We start from the raw sequence: 26,955 nt of genomic DNA on the forward strand, positions 1-26,955 counted from the left end.
ACGCAAGATTGAGCGACCAGCGAGACCGCCTCTGCAGTCGAGTACATCTGTCCCTCTCTTTCTCACGTACGTCAGAATGTCACAAACTTTTTGCGGCTGTTCTTTTTTTTCAATACCTACACTGTGTCGTGTAGTGATGTGTAAGTGTGTATCCGTGACATCCGTGTGTGCCAACTTACACCTATACACACATACTTGATCGGCGTGAAAAGCAACAACTAGCGCTTCCTAGCGGGGGAAACATAACCTACGCCTACCCCCCTGCCTGTATTCTTTTTTTTCAAGTTCAAACTAAAAAACCGCCAAGCCAATGATAAATAAATCTCAGTTAATGTTGTATTTTTTTGACAAAAGATAAAAGAAGTGTTACGTATTACGATTGATGTCACCTTTTATTGAAACATGAATGAGTAATAATCATAATAATAAAAACGAGATGTGTGTATTATACAGTACAGGGAAGGTGCAGTGCACGTTTTACAAAGAAATATACTTTTTGGACATTTTTGTTTCAAGTAACGCGCGTTTATGAACAGTTTGTCAGTGTTTCTTTAAGGCTTTCGCATTTATATGATTTGAGCAGTTCATACTACATGTAACAAACTAAAAAGTCCATGATTTTTGTTCAAGTTGTGTTTCTCTCCAACAGCTGTAGAAACTTTAACATATGAAATAAAAAGAAAAAATGTAATCTTCAAAACTCGAGTAGAGCACTTCATGCTTGATTGCAGCTTATTCATTCGTCGTAGATACAATAAATAATATAAGATCAATTGACATCGACGATCAAGTAAAAGTTGTTTGTTGTATTGTATAGGCAACTCAACCACATAATACACTAGCTAGCGTATAATTATCTCAAATCTCGCACTCGTCATGCATCACATATATATATATATATATCTATATACGATTACAGTGTGATTTGCAATGTGTGCCAATTAATGCATTATCTTGTGCAACACTTACTTCAGTAATACATGTGTATATTGTACGTGCAACGAGCAAAACACGAGGATTAAGATTTTTGTCTTTGATAAAACTCGAAAGGTTGCAGTGCCTCCACACTACCATTTCGATTTGATGTACTATACGTTTTATTTTTGTACGTACACGCTATTCTGTTGTTTTTTTTTTTTTTCCTCTTCTTCTTCTGTATAGTCCCGTTGGCCTTAATTTCGTTGCTTCGTCGAGTGTGAAACGGAACTTGCATAAACTATTTTGTTTGTCCCTCGCACTTGCGTCTCTTTTTTTTTTTTTTTTTTTGTTTTTTTTTTGCCTGTCGCAGCATCGTTCGTTCATTAAAGTTCCCTCTCGCACATGAAACCAAAATTTCAACACAGGTTTTTCGCATCTTCGTTCAAATGTATGTACATGGATGATGTAGTATTATTGGCCGCAATAATTCTTCGTTACGGTCCATAGAGAGGCGAACAGCGTAGGTATACATGGGAATGGTGGAACTGTTATTTGAAACAATGGTGAGAAGTAATTCGAATCTTAGCCAAGTGGTTCGACGAACATTCCGACGCCCGTGGAAACTTGAAAAATTTGTTTTTGCCCCAGTGCACGACACATCGTGTGATGGTTCGAGGTCAGTATCACTTCAGGGCTATACTTTCGTAATTCTCGTAAAAAATTTTGCATCTTCCTAAGACAATATACACGTGTCCACAAATACCTACACTCGTTGCAAAAGCAATACGCATTACGTTATAATTATGGGAAGAAAAGGAAAAAAAGTCATGACGAACGCGTGCAGAGTTGCTAAATAATTTATTGATAGTCTCGTGACGAAATAAGAATGTTCAAAAAGTCGAGTTGATAACGTAATCGAGATTTTTTTATCGGCTATGCGATTATATACATTACCCTCTCCTTGAGTTCGTTTCAATTATAATTGAAATAGATAACTTAAACGGTTTCGTGAAAAAACAATCATTTCGTTCATAATGAAAATGTTGGAATGGATTTTTTTTTTTTTTTTTCAAATTAAAGTGTTTATGAAGAAAAAAAGAGCGATGACGAGTGATAAATTCGAGTAATTGCAAAAGCGATCAATTCCAATCGACAAGAACGAATCAACCGTACACGATGAAAAATGAGAAATGGGTGAGAGAGAGGGATGGTTACTCAACGAGTGTCGAGTCCATGCATAGTGCAACACACGCGTGTGTCCTTCCAAGCTTTCAAGATCTGTAAACGTTAGCATACGCGGACGGTATGAGTAATAGTGTGGAAAAAAAAAATTCCACGTGGCTTAACATAAAAAAAAAGTAGGCTAGGGCGTGTGCACGTATAATTATTGATTGTTACAAGTAGAGACGGGATGTCTAAATATTCACGTCAAAAAATTTACTACCCGTGCTTTAAATTATAAATTCAACATGTTACTTTGTAAAACAAAACAAAATTAGATAATCATATTTGCATCAAGTTTTTGTTTTTTGTTTTTTATACAATATTTACATCTCAAGCCGTGTTCGGCAGCGGTACGTCAGTCAAGTCACATGACAACGTTTGTCACAGTTTACGAGAAGGACGCTGATGATTGGCACAATCTTAAACTTATACAAGTACAAAGTTTATCTTTGAAAAAATATTATCTTCACGAGTATAATCGCGAAGTGAATTCGAAAATTTTTTTATGAAAATCAGGTACGGTATATAATTCGAAATGAACATTCTTATATGATCTTCGAAGTGTACAAGAGAAAACAAGGAATGGTAATTTAACAAATAATTTACGCAAGAGTTTGTTATCGATTAAATGCGAGACACGCTCTGCCTCGATTGCAACTTATCGGTTAAGATGACAAGATTGTGTTGTCGCGAACTATTTGCACGCGACTTTTACCAACTTCATCCAATCAATGTGTAAAATACAATCGTGACTTAAGTACGTATCCTAGACTCGCCCCCGATTTTGCACAACTTTTCCTCAAGTTTGCTTTTTTCCGTAGCAATGTCAATTGTATATTGAGTCAAGCTCACTTATCATGTGTTTATTAAATTATGTATTTGCTATCTGTTCATCAAATTTTTATTTATTCATTTTTCATGAAGGAAAAAAGTTGTTACTAGCTCGAAAAACGATTAATTACCGTTGAAAATAATTCGTTTGACCGCGCTGATCAAACAAACAAATTGTTTATCAATAACATTGCTTATCTTGCGCGCAGCGTCGATAACCATCGGTGTATATTATGCTTTACTTTTTTTTTTTCTATCATTTCCTGGATACTTTCTACCGCATCTACATATCTATATCTATACACGTCCGTGTACAACCAGTAAGCAAAAGTGAAAGTGTGAGTATATAGGTATCTCCTTATCGCGCGTAGAAACTGTGGAAAGAATTTTGAAAGAATTATACCTGCGTGCGAGATGAGCCTCAGTTTTCCCTTTTCCCCGTGAGAAACCGAGCACCATAAACGCGCGAGTAACAGATAAAAATTTCAAGGCCAGAGGACAAATCCGAAGTAAACACCAGATGTGGCCCCGCTGAATAACAAATAGGCCGCGCGCCCCCCACCGGCTATCAATCATTGGTGCGACCTTTTTTTTCCCCTGCTCTCGGACAGGCGGGCCCAAACAAACTTTACCGCCACAACATCTTTTGGGGTTTTTACACCCCCCCCCCCCCAACTGTTTATTTAATCTCGACGCGGTAACAAAACATGCTAAGGGTACCTATGAAGATTTACGTGCATCTATATGGTTCTTTTTTGAAAATGTTTACATTTTTTGTCATTTTTCATCAATGTATAGATATTGCAATTACAAAAAAAAAAAAAAAAAAAAAAACTCATTTCTATAAGTGATACCATCATTGTTATTTTTATTTGCCACTCGTTAGAAAATTTTTTTCTCCAAAGATTATATGGAATAATAAATAATTGCATTTCAGGTTAAATATTTTAACAATCATTAATCGTTACCATCATTATTTTTGTCGTTGTCGTTATCATTTTTATTATTGTTGATTATCATTTTTATTACTACTAGTTATGAATAGCATTAATTAGTACTATTAATAGTATCAAGGGTATATGTATTTATCCACTGAAAGTTGTTTCTTTTTCGTTAAATTTACTGTTTTTTAATGATTTTCGTTGGACAAGGCGATGATACCGCGTTACATCAACAAAATTCTAGTTAAACATAAAAAAAAAAAAAAAAAATTTACATTTATCGAGTTATATTTCGTCAAAGGAAACGAAAGTAAAGACGAGAAATCGCCTTTCCCTTCTCGCTGTAGTATGTTTCAAGCATTAGGGGGAGGATTTTCTCAAGTTCGTAGGCCATACACCACGTGCTCGAACATGAGCGGTGGCCCCGAATCTTTTCAAGGGCGTGACCTGGAAAATGCGCTTTTCAGCTACACGATTCGTATACACTTACTTGGATCCTTTTTCTATTGCCTTGACCGAAAACATGCGCGTCAAGTATGTAGGGACTGTCGGGAAATATTCCGAGAAAAACAAGCGAAAGCTTAGCCGAGGGGTAACGTCCGTCGTCCGACACAACACTCGATAAAGATCAAATAATTTTCAACAAAAATACCTACAAATACGAATAAAGATTTTTTTTTTTTTTTTTTTTTTTTTTGTATTAGGTTCTGACCTCTGTGGACACACGAACATATAGATAAAAGATTTTAACCGATAAGCAATAACAATTAAAAAAAAAAAAATTTCCTCGGGAGCACTATTGGATTTCATGTACAGTTTAAACCATGATCACATCATTGTCGCTGATAAGTAGACCATTGAACAGCAAAGGGCTTGTATCGTTACGGGAAGGATCATCTGCATCTTCTGGGTCAGTACCTTATACAGTGCGTAACTTATTCAATTAAAATTTCTACGTGGAAGAAAAATATAAATGCTTGTCACCATGTATACGATGTCTTCAAAGGGTGAATTAGAACATCAAACTCTTCGGGCACTTTATATCATTACTTTCCATGCAATGAGACCTTTCGATGACATTCGTTTAATTGCATTTAGCTGCTGCATTGACACTTGAAATTAATTCCATAATGGCTGATTCTTTACTTTTATCGCTTGCTCCAAGTCATGTTTTACGCTTATCGCCACCGGAGGCGATAAAATAAGCGCGGTGTCAACCGTACGATCGTTTTTTAATATCCATTTCACAATTATTGTTTTGGTATTCACTTGTATCACCTAATCTATACATAGAATATTAAGCTATCGCTTCCGTAGCCCCAGACCTCGGAGATTTAATATTTAAACGTTACCGTTCGTCGTAAAAGGTTGTCTCAAATTTTTTCAGATTTTCGTACTTATCTTTCATAAACAGCGTGTCATTGACCTTTTGTTAATTTAAGCTTTGTCATTATTCATATAATCCCGCCTTGTTTACTCGACAGATGATGTCAGGAACTTCTTTATCGACAGCAGGCCTGGAAACACGCATCAGATCATGCAGGTCACTTATTTACCAAGAGAGTAATTAATCTTTAGTAATAACTATGACAACCGATAGGGGGCTCACAACGGCAGCATCACGGCAGCAACAACACCGAACACGAAGCCCGACCAGCCTGAAGCCCATGATGGGCCTGTGTACATGCAACTGTACGATTATATGTATTTTATTATTTACAGTACATAACACGTATGGGACAAATCCATGGCCATATAGATCTGCAGTAAGCTCGACGTAAGTAAGTATACATAGTCCTCAAAAATAATGAAAATGCAGCAGTAATGCAGCTTCCTTCCTTTTCTTCTTCTCCAATCGTCAGGGCCGCGTACGGCGTACGTCAGTATAAGGTTGAGCGTTGTGCGTGTGTAGCATGGTGCGTTCATAATATATCGCTTGATTCTCTCTTAAAAAAGACTCTCTTAAAAGAGAGAGAGAGAGAGAGAGAGATAGGTATATACAGAAAGAGAGGGACTGTACAGTCAACTGAGTCAACTCTGTCCGTGAGCCGCGCGCGCCTTGTGCCCTGCCCACTTGCCCAGTCAGTCTCCGCCGTCTCTGGCATTCTGTCGGTTCGATTATTCAGTACATCCACTACCCATAGAAGTAGTAATCCCTGATGCTGGATCCCATACGTTGTCCCAGTTTTTGTTATTTTTCTACACCTAAATCTGCCCACCATCGTGGCTTTGCGTAACGCCAAAGTGTGTTGTGAGTGAATAATTTCCAACAGCCGTCACCGTCGTTCGTTTGACGTTGGATAAGTTGTAACAACAGAACAGTGGTGCAGCAGCCGGTGTCGGAAAAGAGAAGGTGCGTCGTCCTTTGACGGCGTTGCTCTTTACGTAGGTACTGTAGATACGCGCTGCAGAAATAAAAGAAAAAAAAAAGTATACTTGCATACGCGCTTAACCCGATTAAAAAGCCAGTGGGCAAAACAACGCATCGCTCGTGTAACATACACATGTCCAGCTACAGCTGCAGGTGAAAGAAAAGGGTGTGTTGTTTTTTGTTTTGCCTGTGAGAAATCCTGCAGAAGGTGCCTTTACATCACTATACAGCAACAAAAAGGCCCACCGCGGGAGCCGCGCTTTCATGGATAACGTTGTGCAGTTTTAACAACTATAGGAGTCGTTGCAGAAGTCCAGAGAGGTAAGTTTTTAACGTTTAAGAGCAAGTGCAGTCCCAACAATTGAAACTTTTTGTATCTGCATTCGTTCTCTTTCGTATCATAAGTAATCTTAATCCACCGCCCTTTTTCTTCATGCCCAATAACCATGAGATAAATAATAAATGGGCCTTGGGAGGGGAAAAAAAGGAGCCGTTAGGACGATGCGGTTAGGTGGGTTAGCGAGGCAGTGAAAAAGAATTAGGTGAGCAGAACAGGCTGCCTCCTTTTTTTTTTTTCTTTCTCTCTTGACTCTTTCGCAATCCCTCCAACCGAGAGTCAGTGGTTGTTACTACTACTACAACCTACTACCACTAACAAGTATTGGGATTCCAAAAGGTCACGTGACTCTCGTGGTATATATATATAGTCACTTGGGGGAAAAATAACATAGGCCTTGTGGGTGCAATTATATTTTTATTTTTTTTACACGTTTAACGATTGTAATACGATAAAAGCCTTTCAATAGCATATTTTTGAGGAGATGACGATACCTTAACTATTTTTTCCCAACTCAATTAGTCTTTTGCAGCTTAAAACTTTCCTTTGAAAGTGCGAAAACGCACATTTAACCTTACCAAAATCAGAATCGCCACTGTAAGAACCGAGGTAAGAACCGAGTCAGCACGTCATCAGCATTAGAGTGGCCGCCGCGACCTGTATGTGTAGTGAATATATATGTGTATATAAGACATCAGGTTCTTGGCTGGAGGAGAGCGGCACGTAAAACACGTCGACGAGGAGGAGACGAGAGAGTAAGGTAAGGGAAGAGGTGAAAACGCCACGCTTATGACTGTACACTTATCCACGTATATACATATACTGGGCAGCACAACTTGCGCATACCTACTATCTACTGCTGCATGCACTATCTGTAATGCCAATTGAACTGGCTTATATTATTATTATGTAGGTATACGTGTTACACGTTTGCACAAACAAAAACGGAGTCACCGCGTACTAGTAGGTACGTATAGGTATATATTTGTACCGCACGAACAAGTTTGTTTATCTGCGAAAAGTGGCGTTCGCATTGTGAAAATATTATAGCGTAAGGTCAAAAAGATGAGGTGTATGCACGTATACAACGTGTATATCTAGCTTTTCATCTTACCGGTGTATAATAAATATAATTATGCTTATAGATAAAAACATTGTTTTTGTGTTCCAAATTGCGACATACTAAAACGCACGCATTGTACAGGTACATATATTGGGATAGTGAAAGAGCCTTTTTGATATTTATATGAGTGGAAAATTTGTTAAGGTAGATAAGTACCTAATACTAATAAGCGGATTCGTCTCCTGATGAATTGTAACGTAAGGAATCTATCGAGGCTGTCCACATCTAAAATTGCGTTCGCATCGTCATGGATTATCGCTTTTTCGTGTCAAATGTAATATGATTTATCCAATTAGTATATTTCTTAGAATGTACTCCTTATCAATACCGAGAATAAACAACGTAACAAAATGAACAATAGGAATGCGCGTTAATTTAATACCAATTAAATACCGATTATTAGCTCGTTTCGGCACGTAATCTACAATGAAATTAGATTAGTTATAAATTTATTACAGTGCCGTATGACGGTAAAACGATAAATTCCTCAATGTAGGTTATTTAAATTTTTTCTCTCACCCTCTGCTCGTTTTTCATTTGGGGAGGGTAGTGTGAAAAGGCAGCCTTTGAGTAATCCAGTACAGCCTTGAAAGTAAGCTTAAGCCTCGATCCCTCATGCGCTTCATCTCGGCAAATAGGGATCAGCTTTTTTCAGAATGAATGAACCATTTGTACAACACCATGAGTTTGGTACGAGCTGTGCATCAATCACTATGCATGTTTTGATTTCCCTTTTGCAATTGCCATAATTGGTCCAACGATTCAACACGACAAAAGAGAATATCTTAAATTCCCACGATTCTTAGTCTGTATTCGCGCCACCATCCAAAAAGGGGTTGCCAGCCGTTGGGGGAGGGGGAGGCTGTCGCTCTGTCGCTACAGGGGAGAATTATTCGACTCTCATCCTTTATTTACAAGGAGAAACACGCGTGGGTGAGACTTGCGCAGGACCATTTCTGATGCGCCTTTGCTGTCCCTCGGTTTTTTTTTTTTTTTTTTTTTTTTTTTTTTTTTCAGTGGAAAATAACAAAAACACAGGAGGCTAGCAGCATTTTCTGTAGTCTTTTTTTTCCCCGGCTCATTGTTGGGTGGTTATTTTATTTTTATTTTTCGCAGCTGCGTAGGCGTGTGTTGCTTCTTTAATTTGGAGAAACTTTTTTTTTTTTTTTTTCCCTACCTCTCCTTTCGTATACGTATAGAGATTGTCTGCGCAGTAGACTCTTGGGAATACGAGGAAAGTGTTTGCGACAAAAAATAAAAAGTTGGCGGGAGGGAAAGGGGGAATATTACCGTGCAAGTGGTCTCCCACACAAACGTAATGCACGAGACGAAAGTGTACGACTAGTCGGGCCGAATTAATTGGTAATTGTTCGAAGCAACAATTAAACAGTGCACGAGTATTTTTTTCTCCATTATTTACGAGGGAGGGAGCAAATTGTTATTTACGTGTTTCTTCCGTGTGTCGTGAATTGTTGTTTTTTCCTCCAAGAGTCAATTTGTACAAGTCGAAAAGCACATATATTCCAAGAGCGAGTCGACGAACTATAATCAGCCGAGCTGCATGCTATATTATCTACTCTGTGTTCACGCTAAATAGATTTTTATTCTTGGATAAAATTTACTTTGGTCCAGTTAGTAGCTCTTTTCTAAATGACAGCACGGGTCCTCCTTACCACCATATTCATGCGCGTATTCGTATTCTGCTATTGTTGTTACGATAATATAATATGTAATATGGTTTGCAAAAAAAAGTCAATTTTACAGATTCTTCCCTTTTCTTTTGCCGAGCCAGCAGAAATTAATGCCAAAATGAAATTTAGTCACAGTTGCATGAAGCCGAGTGTGTAAAGTGATAATGCATGCAACTAGGTGGCTTGTGTCTTTTTTTTTTTTTTTTTTTTTTTTTTTTTTTTAATATTAATACTCACAAAACAACAATGATGTACCTTGTAGGTTTAAAATAAACTTAATTCCCGACGTGACTCCCGTTTCCACCGTTTTGCACAATTTCGCGAATTCGTGAGTCGTTTGTCAAATAAAAATAGAACCATATGTATATGTACGTCTTATTTTTGCGATGGTAGCAAAAACATCCCGGCACACCCAAAGCAAGATAATTAACGCTTTCATGATCGTTCGAGCGTTTATATCAAATATCTTGGACAGAAAAAAAAAGAAAAATGCACAGATGATGCAAATGTTTTCATGCAATAAGGTATAACCAATCGCGTGTAGTTCAATCGAACTCAGGTGGACGTTGGTCTCATTTTACTCTGGAACACGGAAAAATCCCGCCATCGTCGAAGCATCACCCCCAGATGATTCCAAACCAAAGCGAAGTTAAGAAAACAACAACAACACAAGTATACCTTGAAGCCTAGTCCTTAAAAAAAAAAAAAAAACCATCCACCACACCAAACATCGAGATATAGGTATATGTGTATGTATTACCAAAAGAACCCCCTGGAAAAACTCCGTGTTCCCGCGCACACCCGTCCATTCACCGGTACACTTCGCCTACGCGCGCGTGCGCTCCGAACCCTCCGTGATCTCGTGCTCTTAAAAAAATAGCTGGCGATATGGTTTTACTCTCGAGGTCTCTGTCACGCGCTCGTCGATGCATTGTTGGAAAAAAAGAAAGGAAAAAAAAAAGGAGAGAGTACAAAGTAACCATGTATGAGTACAGCACAGCGTGTGTATAGGAGAAAGAGAAAAAGAAGCCAGTTTGGCACGCGCGCGTGCATGCATATATACTAATGTGGGTACATACGTATATGTGTGTATATATACAGCAAACACGATGGTTTTCTGGGTCCCTCCCCCGCTTAATCAAAGCCGGCGTCTTCTTTGTGCCCCCCATAAACATCCCCTTCCGAGAGCTGAGACTACTTAAACTGTATATATATACCTGTGGCCTCCTGTACCTACTTATGTCCTCCTGTATATATATTATAGTACTCTCTGTTCTCTGTTTGTATATATGACATAATATTGGACGTGTATGCGTGTTGATGTGCATAAGTTGTACATCCGATAGCCGGGAGAGATGATGGTTTAGCACGAGGGGGATATGGTATGCGTACATAGGAAAACGGGATTATGCGGGGTAGGGGACGTACATAGTATACAGCCTCGGGGGTTGACGATGTCTGGAGAGAAAGAAAAAAAAGAGAGATGAAGAGCGAGCGCCCATTCACAGGACAGATGCGCCGATACTTTTTTTTTATGCAACGTACATATACATATACGTATAAGAACACCGGTTTTGTGATTCCCAGCCCCCGACGCCGGTGTTCAATCAGATTCTGATGCTGCTGTCTGGCGCTCTATTTTTTTTTTTTTTTTTCTTCTTTTCTTTCACTCGTGCTTTCGAGGCTCAAGATTTTCTTTCTATGCATTCGTTCGAGCATTCCTTTCGACAGACCGTTGATTTCTCGGTTGATTTCTTATTTTGTCTCTAAAACGTGTTCAAGAACATTTTTTTTTCAATTTTACATTTCGTTTGTTGAAAAATTCGTACGTAAAACTACACATAGATGCCGAGAAAATTACCGGTCGCGCGATGAATCGCTATTGAATTCTTAAGACGTGCTTACCCTTTATTCGAGCAAAGTCAAGGTGACACAAGAATATTACCCTTCGCTTGCCAAATGCGGAAAATGAAGGTGGATTCTATTTTTTATTTTTACTACGACTCGTTGCTTCTAAAAAAAAAAGAAAAAAAGAACGCTTCGTCTGAAAATTATTCCTACTCTCGTTTCGTGACCGTATACTTAATGTAATAAGTACTTCAATTTTCATTCGCTCACGATTATTATTCAGATCACGCTTTTCGTGCAGCCCACGTGTATTTGTGTATGCATGAATAAATGGAACGAGTTGCAAGTTCAACGGTTCGCCGTATACATGTATGAACACTACTTGCTCTCAAATCACAAACATCATAAGTATATGCTGTGACATTCAAGATTTTTCTTTTTTTTCTTTTCATACATAAGGCCACCGTAAAATGTATTCTCGAGAGAAAACGATGCGCATTAACGAAATAATGATGGAATAATTGCACATTGCACATGCAACCTTAATTTTTTTTTTTTCATTCTGCCCACATCATCGCTGCCGTTGATCGTCACTTTGATTGTATTTTTACTTACGACACTGTGGCTTTTTTTTTTTGTTAATTTCGACGCAGCAAAAAGTGTCGCGTGGGAAGAAGTGAGATTTCGTCCCAAAAGAAAAAAAAAGGAACGCTTGCACAAGTTGGTGTCTCGCAATTTTTTTTCCACCTATTATACAACAAAAAAAAAACTCCACTGCGACGCGAAATAATTTTTTTACTCTCGGCCGAATCACATTTTAAGTAAATTCACATAACAGCAGCTGCGGTCGATTCGCGCGCTAATTTAACTTTGGATCGTAAAATTGTCCCTCCTTATTGTAATTTACGACCTTATTATCATATAATTTATACACAGAGTAGAATTTTGATTCATCCATTACAGGCGAATACATACGACTATACGCAGAGGCGACGATCGATCATAATTTAATTTCTTCCAAAGTCAACCTTCATCTACTATAGAATTCACGACTCGACAACTACTATATATACGTAGGCACCATTTATACCCGAAAATTGATTACCCCTCCATTAACGAGCAAATTCTCAAGACGACAATGGAGGAGGAGTGTACATGTTACAATATGTACGTGCTCCACAAGAATAATGTTCAATAGAGTATACAGAAGAAGTTCATTATTCCACCATACACGTACACCTATACTTATAGTATTACACTTGTAAACTTGGAGGTATCAAGTGATGGCGGTGATGGTGATGGCGATGGTAACAATCACATACACGTTCGAGAAAGAGAGAGAGGTCGTCGAGTTCAATCACAGATCCTCGCCGAGAGTATTATGCTTGGTATTATGGTACTATGGTATATATATATATACATGTAGTGTAATCATCTATTCCCGTGACCTTCGCCATTTACCGAATTAAATGCCAGCTCGTTCGTTCGCTTCGTGCTCTCACGAGAGACTTTAAATACTTACCTTTTATTCCCATACAGGGTATAGCGTATATGTGACGTCAGCCCCCTATATATAATATAATATGCACCTCGACGACGACGCGCCTCTTTTGTCTCGTCTTTTGTACTGTTGGCTGAGCAGTGTTTTGTTACCATCGCCTTACCCCCTTCACCACGTAAGTATATTTATATGTATTCCACGACAACCATACACCGTACCATAAAAAATATAAGCGTGTTGGTGGGCGCGCAATTGTGCAAAAAAAAATTTTAGGAAAATTATTAGCTGATGGTGCAAAAGTCTAGCACTTCCGAGGAGAATATTCCTCGGAGAATCACGAGAATCATCCCAATTTCGGGTCTGACGCGTCTGTGCTCCAGAGATGAAACGACACGAATGTTGATAATAAATTTACCATCGCGCCATACGAGTGATTCTTTTTTTTTTCTTGGTGGTGGCATTGAATTTTTTTTTTTTTTTTTTACTCAATCCCAAGACAAAGTAAAAAGTATGTACACGAACACGCGTACAATTGATTGCTCTATCCATGCAGTATTGATTTTTGTCCCTCCACATTTATACTATAGGTATTTATATTTAAAATGATTATTCGCCGTGATTGCTACGCCAAAGTGTAAACTGCGCAATGCAAATGTATACACCTTATATTTTGAACGGAAACGGTACCTGTTCCGACCTCGGGCGTTTTTGAGAGGCTGGTGTGCCCTCGGTAGGAAAAATAGCATTCGCCACATAAGTGCCATCGCTCCGCGGCTACCTTACGTCCCTCGGGCCCTGCTTCGCAAGTCCCTCGGGCCGCAAAATAGCCCCGGAGACGATGGCACTTATGTGGCGAAAACTACTAAGTAATTTTACTCGTGTACGGCAATTATATATATAGAAATCGGTCTAAAGTAGAGATAATGAGAGCAGAGGAGTAGTCGAAGATGAGCAGGTAATAAATTTACAGCTCGACAAAGAACTCTTGGATACTTTTACGGGCGCCCTCGAAAAATTCATAAGTTCAATCACGAGCAGCGTGCCGCCCAATCGGCGTCTCCGTCCTCGATAATGGCACAATTTACGCTCGTCGTTCGTTACCCTCTCTTTGCGTCGCGCAACTGCCGCACCAGCGAAGGAAAAAAAAAAAAAAAAAGGAGCATACAAAAAAAATTCTGTTCGTATATACATACGTATTCGCGAATATATTCTCCCGCGTTTCGATCGAGGAACTCGAGAGAAGTCGACCCTGCAGTGCTGTATGTTACACCTATATACTTGCCCTGAAAATTCAGGTTTCAAAATATTTCAGGAGCCACACCGGTAAGCCTATATATATAATCACACATTACGTATAGCGTTTGTGTTCGTCTCTCTTTTATCATACGCACATTTTTATTGGGAGACACGTACAGAGGGTGTGCGTATACGTTTCGTATACATATACGGTTACAGACGAGGTTACAGATATAATCAACAATCCACACACGAGCAGCGTTAAGCGATTTCGTAGTAATATACAGCGCACACACGCACACACATGCTAAATAAAGAACCGGTTCTATCGCACATTCGCGTGTGCATCGCGGTCGCCGAAAAATAAAAAAATGAAAATGGAGAGGAGCGTGTGCTTCTCTTTTGGAGCACAGAATTATTGTAAAGAGCAGCTTAACCATTTTTAGTCATATAGCTACAAGTACATCATCACGTGTAGGTATACGTCAAGCAGAGTTGGCGGTGGTACTTATTACATTGTGTTTACATATAAATATAGGTTGTGTGTGTGTGTGTTACGTAGCGAGGGAGCAATAAAAAGTTCCATCAGAACTTGAAAAAAGTAATTAATCGCTATTATTTGTTGATAAAAAAAAGTACAATTAACTTCGTCTTTCTCTCCTCCGTTCTTTAATCAAGGTAAATTATAGATTTATACTCACGCAGGTACCTACACTGCGAGCAAACCTCATTTAAAATAAAAGCAACAAAACGAGTGTCGCGCGTTCAAGTCGGTCGGATGCCTGATTAAATACACATGAAAATCGAACTTCCATCCCTACCATGGCTCGCGAAAATGCCATTACTTTAAGGTATTGTAAAAAGTTCGACAAGTCATAATCGGCAAAGTCCCTTTCGAGTGTACCAAATAAACAATGTACATAACACCTCGATTATACCTATATGTATGCCTATAAAAGGTGTGGCCGCGGGCCGCGTGCGCCGTCACCATACGATGGGAAGCACAATACTTATGCAGTGACCAGACTACTCCAGGCAGTTCGTCGTCCTGCACTCGTCACAATGAACTTAGACGCACATTTATATCTATACATATACAAACACATCCGTGTGTAAAAAACCTGAAACCTTACTCTCTGGCGTTGCGTCCTGATGAAGTATCTATCTACACATATAGGTATACTTGGCATATATATAAAATGCAAGCCAGTGCCTTTTACTTCTCTTGAATGTAAGTACGTAACCATGTACATGTATATATTTTACAACAGAACAGTACGCGCGCGCACGCGTGTGTGTGTATCTGCACACCAATATTAGCCGAGTGGCGTAACACACTTACAAAAGTACGAGCAAGCACGTATACACGTATGAAACCTACCGGTAACACACTTCGTTCCGTATATACGTACGGTATATATTATGTACACGCAAGATATATATACATAAATGTGCTCGCTTCTTCTTCTTCTTGTGTCCCCTTCTCTTTAGCTGCTCCACGTTTTCTCTCGTCGCTTTTTCTTCTCCTTCCTCATTTTCTGCCTCGCATTTCTTGACTGTATGTTTGTATATATTTATATGCGAAAATAATACGATACGCCGTCTCTTCAACGTCACACGACACCGAATAAGAACTTCACATTCACTCGCATGTATACACATTCGTAGATTCGTACATTTTTTTTATTACTTCATTTCGTTGATTTTCATCCACTTGAAAAATTTTATGTATTTTTTCTTCTGTACTTTTATATTTGGCAACATTATCGGAAATCGTGGTGCATGTGAGTGTGTATCTGTTTTTGTTTTTGTTTTGTTTTTCCTGAAAGTAGATAGAAGCGAGTAAAGGAACGGAAAGTATAACGGGCACACAACCCAAAAATATGTGCATTTCGAGTGCGAAGGTATAAATTACCTATAGTGTGCGCGCATATAAGGTAAAACACGCGCGGTGCATCGAAATTCTTCGATCAACGGTACACGCTGATGTGGTTGTGAATAATTGATCCAAAGAGATGTGCAGCTAACCAACAACTAAGTGATATGACTCTCTCTCTCCTCGATTTCGAATTCGTCACATGTAGCGGTGGTGGCGGCCAGTGCTTTGTTACACAAGCAAATATTTGTACTTATACAACCTACGGCGCTTTTGCATTTTCATCAGCTCCATTAGCATCGCCGTCCAGAAAACGAGAGATACGCGCAACTTGAAGTACAAGAATTATTTTGCAAGTAGTTTCCAACCATACAACTAACAAAAAAAGGGAAAAATATATTTACAGAAACATTTTGTACAGTTGACGAGATCAAGTATTAATTTATCCGTACACATACATGTTCGCGCGTACGGTCACCTCTATAGAGATGATGACGATGATTTATCTTGCAAGAGCGCGCGTCTCCCGTTACATGTACAATATTGTATATAGCTCACATCACCCAAAACGACCCAGATAATAAGCCTCCTTCCATCTCACGAGATGTATAAATAAATATATACCTACATGGAATTGCCTTACAATCAATTAGCCGGGGAAAAATAAAAATCCCTTATACCGTTATGTGTCTCTATACTGCGCGTACATATAGATATACCATACTTACGTGTTAGATGCGTGAGCTCGAGATTCCTGCACGCGCGAATCTATAAGAAAACCCGAGCATCTTTTTCCATCATCCCTGTAGCTGTTGTCCTTCTCTTCTCTCGTCATTCGCGTCCATTTTTTTTTTTTTTTTTTTTTTCACCATGGCAATCAACACCCGTTTGTTGTTGTCTCAGAAATCGTGCGCGTTTTTTAGGCTCTTGCATCATGCGGCTCTGCTAACGAGACCTGCACATACCTATATATGTAACATATACGTGGACGCGCTGCACTGCGGTATCGTGTAGAGATGATGAGGAGGGAAGCTGCAACGGGATGAGAAACGAGGTCGAGCCTCTGCCGAATTCTTTCACGCGTATACCTCGCCCATAACCGTATGGCTTTCTTTTCTTAGAATCTTAGCTCCCCCCTCTCTTTCTTTTATTTTTGCAACTTTGCTCTTTGTGTATACAACTGTTGTTATCTGCACAGTCGGTCATTGCAATGTATCACATTACATTGCCCATGCGGTTTCTTCGCCTCTGTACCTATATAGCTTTGTACAAAGAGAAGCTATAGTTGATATTATTTTAGATGATTTTTATATTTCTTTTGTTTTCACAAACGTCGCAAAACAAAAGTGGCTTGTCGATCCGTGCAGAGCATAAGTCGTACTCTACGTGAATTTTTCTCTCCTAAACTCGAATCTAAAAGTCGAAGCGTCGAGGGGAAAACGAGAGCCCGTAACAATATCCACCACGTTAAGCCGAGTTCGCTCACCTTAGCCCATAAACTGCTAATACATGTTGTACACACATGGTACGAAGCACAGAGAAACGGGGTGGTTACGCGCGTCGTCGTCTTATCGGACTCGCTTGCTCGATAACCTCGATTCTTCGCATTATCGTCGAGTGAAATGTACCCATACGCTGTTACACTCGCGCACGATCCACACAGAAAACTATGCGCGCGTATCTGTAATTGATTGGAGCATTGAAGCACAAGTTTTGAAAAACCAATGGTTCACATTCGGAGAAGCAAATCGGTAAATTTAATTAAAGTGGAAATTTTGTGTAGTTTCCTTCTGCTTTTGTTGGTGCACGAACGAAAGCGCGCTCGTTAGAATATCGTCGCTGTGGTTGTCACTTCCGCGAACGAAAACCGGAAGTCGCGAGATGTGGGAGTTGATGTGCGTGTCGTCTGGTTTTAACAAAGAAAATAAAATGGTACTTAAAAATTAATTAATTAGTTTTTTTTTTTTTTTTTTTTTTTTTTCAATTGTTTAACAAGTTTCAACCAAGGTTGCGCGCGAGAGAGTAGAAAAACGATCGAAAGCTACAATTAAAACCGATTAAAACCACAAACCTCGATGTTATTTTGGCAGTCATTTCCTCACACTCGTATAATATAATAACAGACGTACACACACGTTTTGGACAATAGAAATGGAGGCCGGTTCAAGGGAGGAAGAGATGAGGAGGGGAGTGGAAGGAAACAACTAGCCATGTGAACTTTGGAGCAGAGTGAAAAAAAAAAAAAGAAAAACGTGCCGCTACAGTAGAGGGCTCGAGAACACGTCGTTGTCGTGATGATACTTATACTCGTGTCATCGAGTGATTTTTTTTTTTTATACGTATATTGCGTGTATGTGCTTCTTTCGTGGTTTTTGCTGATGAATAGCCGAGACCGGAAGCGCAACTATGGTAATCGTTAGCCTTTCGAGTTGTACGCGCGCACGGAATGGCTTTCCCCAAATTTAACATTGTTATGTAAAACATATTGTAACATCTACAACAACTTTGATGTAAGGATTTGTTCAAGCTCCTTTGATTTTTGATGCATAAAAAAATTGTGATTTTTTTCTTATCTTGTCGCACAGAAAGGATGTTTGGAGCGTGAATGACATTTTTATTTAGATTAGGTTATACTTACTTTATGTCGAAACAAAAAGAATATCGTAGTCTAAGAGATCATTTTTTTGTAATTTGGTGCTTGCATTCAAAAGTTATGAGACACTGAAGTTGAGCTTCAAAATTATGTAAAACATGTCTCTATTTTTCCACTTGAAACTCTCGTTACTTTTCAACAAAAGTTTTTCGTTTGGGCCTAGCTACAAGGTATTCTTTTGTTCTCGCTTTTGTTACGTGCAGCCAAGACACAAGCCCCGTAAGTTTGTTCGATATATTTTAATTGCTGGCTTTAACTTCTGAATAAGAGAGCTCTGTAGCTTTTTTTCTCTGAAAAGGTACACTGAAAAAAAAAAAAATTATTATAGTGAAATTCCAGCAAAAATTACCATTCTGCACGGTAAATTTGATGCAAACTGGAAAAAAAATACAAAATAATTATTTTTAACGGTAAAGATTATTGTTTTAACAGTTAAAATTATGGTTCGAATGGTAAAAATTTCTATGTGTGAAAATAAAATTTTTTAACCAATCCTTTTAAGGTTTATTGTTCTAGCATAGTAATTTTTACTGTTCTAACCATAATTTCAACTGTTAAAACAATAATCTTTACCGTTAAAAATAACAATTTGTTCCTTTTTTTCTAGCTTGCATCTGATTTACTGCGCAAAATGTTTATTTTTTTAGGAATTTCTCTATAATTTTTATTATTTTTTTCTCTCAATGTACTTACTTGAAGTAACATAATATATGCCATTGTTTCATCAAAATCCGTAACCCACAATATCCTGGTCATTCATTGTGTAAGAAAATAAGGTAAATTTATTCATACCGTGTAAGTCCAAAACTATAAATAATTAACACTGTATCGTATACGTATGGCTCATCGATGAAGAATATCGAAAAAATAGCTTATCTCGTGAAATGATTCATTGTCGAACTCGTCGGGAGAAGAGTTAATTTTATACATATGCCCTTCAAATGTACACCCGATCTCGTTATTCGGAACAATGAGCGATTTATCATCATAATTTTTCAAACTTCGGCGCTCAATGTTCATCAGCATAATTCTTCCATTACACTCAATGAATAATTTAAAAATCACGTGCGATCTCGAGTGTGTGCAGTTTGAACAATGAATTAATATTTTGTGTCAGAAGCGAGGAATTGGAAAATATATACGTACTCGAAAGTTTACGTATATTCCCGGTTAGTTATATTACGTTACTCCCGGTTGGTGAGCTTCGAGGGAATGAGGATCAATGTCCGCCATTTGAGGCTTATGGGGAAAGGCGTGAGCTTGAAAACGCATCATTTAGCATATATATACGTCACGATATACATATAATATACAAGTATATGACTAAAGTCCCCAGGAGCCTCAAATGATGGCTGACCAATCAGCAGCGGTCCCATCGGTGTCTCCTCACTCCCTCGAAGCTCACTACTCCCGGTAGGCTTGGAGAGCGTCCGGTCCGTCCTGAGCTTGACACAAAGGAAGGTCAGATAAGGATCGCCGACATGCTAAATAAAAAAAAGAAAAAAAATCCAGACTGTACGAGTATCTTTTTTTAGTCACAGCCTTATCGGGATCCACAGACCGACGAGTCGTGGAATCACGCTTTAAAAGCGAAACAATAGCCAACGCGGTTCCCCTATCGTGTTATACATATACGTGTCTATATGAAAAATTCCATGAAAACCACCAGCCTCATTAAATGTAAATTGACTAATGTAACTTAGTATTTTTTGTACGTCTTAGAAATTTGTTTTTTTTCTCGTTTGAAATGTAATGAACAAGAGTATAGTTATTGTGGCTACCCTAAAAAGTTTGTCTGACATTTCGGTACACTTTGAATTGACGAATCCTCATTGAAAAATTGATCACATTCAATCTTCATTTGATTGATTGCACGTAACTTTGGATCTAGACATTATTTTTCGTCTAACTTTTGCTGCAAGCAACTTCGGAGGTGACGAGTGGAGATCAATTACTACGTGCGATACAAAAAAAAAAACCTTATCTTTTTCGAGGAATCACCTCGGGTGTTTATATATATACGCATTAGGAGCCGGTTACGAGGATAATGCCAGGCTCGGTAGTTTTCCTTTGAATTTGCATCGACGACGTGTAGCCTCAGTTGCTCGATGATTAAAAAGCAACTCTTTACGGAAAGTAAAGGGACTCGGAAAAAGAAAGAACACCGAGCTCCAAGAAAAAGATTGTCACTTCCTCGCGTGCTTTCCTCGTTTATTCGCGGAAATCTCTATTTTTAGCACCGGCTGTAGGTATAATACGTGTACATGCAATCGAGCTTTCAATCTCGCGCGCTCTTTGATGAAAATTGAAAAGAAGCTGGTCTCAAGGTCTTATCCCCCCGACGTTTTCCCTTGCAAAACGTTGGACGGTGGTCGACTCGGTTCTCTCCTCCGATAATTCCATAGCGCAAGTGATGGCGTTAATCCGACATAATATATTGTGAGATCGGCTAAGAGTGTATACGAGGTGGGAAAAATCACAATTTCTTCAATCGCGTCTCCTCCTTTGCCGGTGTCACGTCCCATCAGCTGCGAAATCAACTCTTCCTCCCCCCGGGGAGAAGACGGCGACGACGCCGTTGTTGTTACGATGGGTTATATTACACGAGGAAACTGAGCTTAATTGAGTTTTCTGCTGGCGAGCGAAGAACGAGAGGCAATATATATATAAGGAGGGCCGAGAGACACCGAGACGTCGTCATCATTGCACTCGAGAGCCGAGAGTTAATTCTCCTCCTTCTCGAACCCTCTGTCCCTCAGCACTCTCTTTTTTTTTTTCGTTTGCTCGTTGTTTTTTTTTTTTTTTTTTTTTGCCGTATACGCTCTGCTCGCGCGTGCCGGACAATGTGCGTCACTTTGCTCTGTCCCCGTGGAGCCGTGCATCGGGCAATGAGACGAAGGGGCTTGCTCCCGATGGAAGTTAATTGAGCGCTGTCGAGCCACAGCCTATATTATTTGTACTCCCGAGTGCGTTTGGTTGTACGGGGTTGTACCCATGGCGCCCGGCTCACGCGCTTCCGGCTTATTTGCACACCCCCTCACCGTGGTGGTGGTGGTGGATACTTACTGCGCGTCTTTTTCCTTTCTTTTGAAAAGTTCGAAAGCGAGAGAAGAAAAAGAATAGATCGGTTGGTGCGCTCGACGGAAATTCCTACCTTCGAGGAGAGAAAATCTCGGCCTAATGGTCCTCCACTTCGACAGTGTGTTGTGTGTTTGAGATAACGATCGTTCCATGATTCAGTCGGGCTAGCTTTTCGTTTATTGTATCTATTTGCCGCAGTTTGTTGGTTCACATGTAATTCTACAAATATATATATGCATACATATAATTTATGAATAAATTATTAAAAACAAGAAAAAAAACACATTGCAATGTTTCTCTCGTGAAGCAGTATTATCTCCTAAAAAATTCATATTTATCATCAAGAATCGTAATTGGTCTTGGTGCTTGTTGTAAAAATCATACTACACCGGCCTCCGCGTGTTGGATTGATTCCAAGCCATGCATTATTTATACATAAGAATACATATTAAAAATTTTCCACCAGACGAGTTCTCGTTAAACTTAATTGCCCGAGTCATTTAGAGCTAACTTGAAAAAAAAAAAAAAAAAAAAAAAAATTCAACCTCAGAGAGGAAGTGGAAACTGTAAAAGTAAAAATAAAATAAAGTAAGCAAGATGTGACAAATAAGCGAGCAAATAAGGATTGACACGCGTATACATCAGGTACATGAAAGGTCTTTCGAAAAAGTACAGCTGCAGCGATAATAATTTGTACGCGTAACGTGAAACAATAAGAAAAAAAAAAATCGATGGCGCTTGGTTGCAACTACTGCCACCTGCGGTTTCGACCCTTTGTCCCCGACCCCTCTCTTTCTCTATGGATTGTTTATAAGTTCACCGTGCACAACAGAAACGTGGTTTCGCATATCAAGAGCATCGAGCGACGTAGTCGGTATAGGTTGCCAGTGCAGTTGGGCTATGGTTACGATCTCACCATAGATAGGGGAGAAAAAGAGAGGGCGAGGGGGTGGTGGCCGGTTTTACTGTTTGCAAATTACGTGCGTCTGCCCCCGGTGCGGTCGCTAAAACGGCTGAGCTGGCAAACCTTTACTTTTACCAGTTCTTCTATGGGGTAATTGGAATTTTAGTGACTCCCGTAGTACACCCACAGCCGCAAAGCACAATGAGTCTTTTCTTTTCAAGATAATTAAGGCCGATAAAGATAACGTGTGGGCACGTGTGCTGCTATACCGGCCAAACGACGATTTGCTTGAATTTATGTTCGCGCGATATTTCGTAGCTCCCGGAGTGAAAAATTATCGAGCGAGTTTCATTTTTATTTTCGTTCGCTTTTCGAAATGAAAATTTGTTCGTTGTTGTCATTGCCAGTAAAGACTAGACCTTTAGTACTGAGACCCTATTTTTTATAGGATCAGCTTTTGCTGATCAATTTAATGTTCGAGCTCAACTCATCTTGTGAATAAACCGTGCGATCGTCTTGTAAAAATATTTTCGTAGTGGTCCGATTTTGATACATTTTGATTGTTTAACAATGACGCGGCCACTGGAGGTGTTGCCTCTCACAGAGTGACGTCATAGTTTTACTTGCTATTAAATCCAAGCTATACATAAATAAATTTTGAAAAAAAAATGGAGTCAAGGTCGAAGGGGTTGAATTTAGTTTCAAAAATAAAAAAAAGCCGAGCTTGAGAAGAAAAAAAAAGACTCTCTGTACTAAAATACACATTTCTGGACCAAGTCGCGTTATCGATAAAAATACATTTTTAAGTCATCTTCTTTTATTACAAATTATGCGTAACGTTTTGCCCTTGTGCAAGCCTTCACCTATAAATGTATACTTATTCGGCTGTGCTTCGAAAACGTAAACGCACACGTAAGCACAAAAGTGGCACGTTATGGCGACAGCATCGAGCAATCAACCAAATTAATTTCAATCATATAGCCTAAATAGTTGCGACGAGCTAAGCGTCGTCGTCGTCGTAGTAGCGTATAGCTCCACCATCACCGGCGTTGGCGTAAATAAACTGCCACCATCGTCGTTTATTTATGATGCCCAAAGTAACGGAGAGAAATTCTCACCTACACCAGCTCTCTAATGTGCTACTTGATCGATTTAGTTTGTTGAGGGAGAAAAAAAAAAAAACTAATTAAAACAAAAGGAAAAACACCTGTGCGCGCTACACGTAAAGATATACGCACCGGAAGTACTAGCGTCGAGGGTTATAGTGCTGTTGTGTACGTGTGTTTGTTCTTTCTGCAAACCAACCAACGAGTACTCTGTCCTGCGACCATATATACATATTCAGTTCAAGTAGTGTACGCGTCACGCCCACTCGGCACGAAATTATTGTAAAATATGCCTCCGCGGTAGATGTATACGTATGTACTATATAGTTCGATGCTTTGTTATTACAGAGCTGCATATACAGATATACACGCGTACGTGATAAGTGTGCATAAAATGTATAACAATTCATCGATATTAGTGTCTATATTCGTAATACTACGCGTAAGCAGTGGGTGACCTAGTCGCGTATCGCAACTTGCGTGTTCTCGCAGAGTATTACGTATGAATGTGAGTCACATGTATAAATAACACATGGTTGCTTATGCGCATATATTGTATCCACGGCGTTGTTCATGCGTGCAAAAACACGTGCGAAAAAAAGAGATGTCGAGAGAGTTGCTTCTTCTTCTTTTTTTTTTTTTTTTTTTCAATTCTTCGCGTGCATGTAATTTTTTAATTTAGATTCTGATTTTTTTTTTGTTGCCGTTTTTTACAACAGTCGCTTGGAGCTCTGGTTGGCGGAACCGAGTGAGAGCTCTCCTCCTCTCGGCTCTATTTTTAGCGAGAAAAATCGATCGCGTGCAAAGTTTAGTTTGGTTGGGGTTTCACTTTCCCTCTCCTTTTTTTTTCTCGAGACACGGGTGTTGGATTGATACCGCGGATAATGGACGTATACGCACAATGTATTTTATCCTTTGTTTATCATTATTATTATTATTTCCCATTTGTTTTCGCGAGCTCGATTTTTCGCAATTAAATGTTACACTTGCGGTCTTGAAAAAACGATTCCTCGGTCTCTTTGAAAAGACTGAAAAAAAGTCTCGCCGAGCTTGCAAGCTCCGCCGGCAATTTCCAGATCTAATTCATACAAAAGCTTCCCCCCCCCCCCCGGCAGCATCCTCTCGTTTCCAGACACCCGCAATCGCCGCTCCGTGGGGACAAAGGCTCTCCTCCGCCAGCTTTGGTACCGCACTAGCAGCATCAGGAGGAAAACCAAACTTCGACGGTTGTGGTGCTTATACCATAAGTACACGAGGGCGACGGAGGGCGTAGAGTCCCATATAGAGTGGAATTGAAAAAAAAAGAAAGAAAAAAAATCTGCAAAGACGACTGGGTAGAAGAGAGCGAGTGATTTTTAATGCTCGAGCTCTCCGACTCCCCTATCCTTTTATACACCCCCTCAACTTTGATCACCGCATCGCTCGCGTATACGAGGCCGGGCGTCAAAAGCCTCGTGGCGTCGAGCAAAGTATACACGCGACGCGCGAGCAGTCAACCCCCCTTTGCTTCTTTTGTCGCGAGAGCTTTCACGGACACTTGGCGCTCTCTCTTATATTCTGATGTATGTGCGTGTATTATACATACAGGAGGTGCGCCGTACTAGCCACTCGTTAATGAAACGGCGCGACTCGCACCGTTTGATTTTGCGTCTACCAGTTTGTGCACACATTTGCGCATCTATATATATATATATATATACATTTGTTGTAGAGCTGATGGATTGTACTTGCAGCTCCATTGCACACACGGCGTCGCTTCGTTAGGTCCGCAAATGCACGTGATCGCGTACAATGGGTATAAAATATAGGTGCTCTTCCACAAGCCACCGCCTCTCTTCGCTCGCACTTGCTCTCTCTTCTGCACGTGTGTTACACTTACTTAACGTAATGTATCTACTCATATGTACACGTGCTTCCGCGTCTTTCGTACCGTCGCGAGCATCGATGACTGCAGCTCTGACGAGAGTCAAGGACACATTTTTATTACATGTGTAATAAATAGTTACAATGTATTACGGAACAAGTGCCAGGGTGCTCCCTAATCAACAGAATATTTATATATATATTCCGATGGTGGAAATAATCGCGTGGTATTTGGATGGAAAAAACTTTTATCCTATCCAATCGAGGGAGCTGGTGGTATTTTTGGGCTGAAAATATTTGTCGTTCCCATCACACAACACGGAAGCACCAGCTCACTTCCGTCGCCAAATTGATCCAAACAATAGCCTCGCAATCTCGAGATTGCTGTCTTTCTCTCTTCGAAAGAGATCCGGGTGTGGGGAAATTTAATCGCCACTGCGGAGCTGGCGATCCAGACGAAGTTATTAAGAGGAGAAAAAAAGGGAGGGTGGCAAAGGGGGAAAAAAAAGGAAAACCAACACAACGACAAAAGAACCGGTACGGCCGCTATAAACCCATGCCCCGCGATATGCTCGCATGAAAAGCCCAGCGACGATAAATCTCGTCTTGCAGCGGCAGTAGCTCGCGACAATCGATCGGCGAAGAGATGGAGGAGGGAAGGGGGTCCCCACTGTGGAAAACAGAGAGAGGTAAAAGCGTCTGGAGCCGATCTTATCGATTAAACAAAAGTGCTCGGTCCGTTTTCATTTTCTTTCTCCTTTATTTACCTCCATGACATGTATAAGTAGGTATACGGCGCGACTCTGGCTTCCGGATTCCGATTTCGTTATTTCTCCCCCTCGAGCACCTTACCCGCACGAGCCTGCTTTCCACACTTTTCCTCAATTCTATATCATTTTCGTGTGTGTGCTGTAGGAAATTCATGCCGCCCGAACCAACACTCGTATTACAATTAATTGCCAGGTGAACGCGTTCTGTCGATGCAACCCTTCTCCCCGCTTTTTTTTTTTTTTTTTCCTATTCTCTTACACTTACATCGACTTACACCTCGACTTACATGATATTATATTCTGTACAGTATACGGATCAAGTGGCACGTTCAATCGTTTGGCAGACCGATTGCGACTCTGCGAGGTTCATTCATTCATCCATCCATTCGTTCGCTCGTTCTTTCTGCCTTCCGATCCTTGTGTATAATACGTTATACTCTTGCACGCGCTGATATCGTGGTGTACAGGCAAGCTATACGTGTATATGTTGCAGATGTCTGGCGCTCTGCTGTCGAGTATACGGCGTCAATATAAACCGGCGCTTCGTGCACGATGTCGTACATGTATAGTTACGCGGAGCATAATCTCACACCCCCCCCCGTGTGCTGCATGTTTATATGACACTAGAATAATACTTATATAAATTGTAATTCTACGTGCATTCTTATAATTCTTCGTGAA

At 39.8% G+C, this 26,955-nt stretch overlaps 1 protein-coding gene across 7 annotated transcripts in view; it reads left to right on the forward strand.

The window, feature by feature from the left end:
• Window positions 1–6,013: 6,013 nt before the first annotated feature.
• Window positions 6,014–26,955, forward strand: part of cora (erythrocyte membrane protein band 4.1 like coracle) — a 44,213-nt gene continuing 23,271 nt past the window's right edge. For all 7 annotated transcript variants that reach the window (XM_014363756.3, XM_014363759.3, XM_014363760.3 and 4 more), the window contains exon 1: window positions 6,014–6,606. The gene's annotated coding sequence lies outside the window, so the exon portion shown is untranslated. The remainder of the gene's footprint in view (window positions 6,607–26,955) is intronic.

This window comes from Copidosoma floridanum, unplaced genomic scaffold (genome assembly GCF_036245765.1).
Source record: "Copidosoma floridanum isolate Cflo_tuat_1 unplaced genomic scaffold, Cflo_Japanese_pri ptg000013l, whole genome shotgun sequence".
NCBI lineage: Eukaryota > Metazoa > Arthropoda > Insecta > Hymenoptera > Encyrtidae > Copidosoma > Copidosoma floridanum.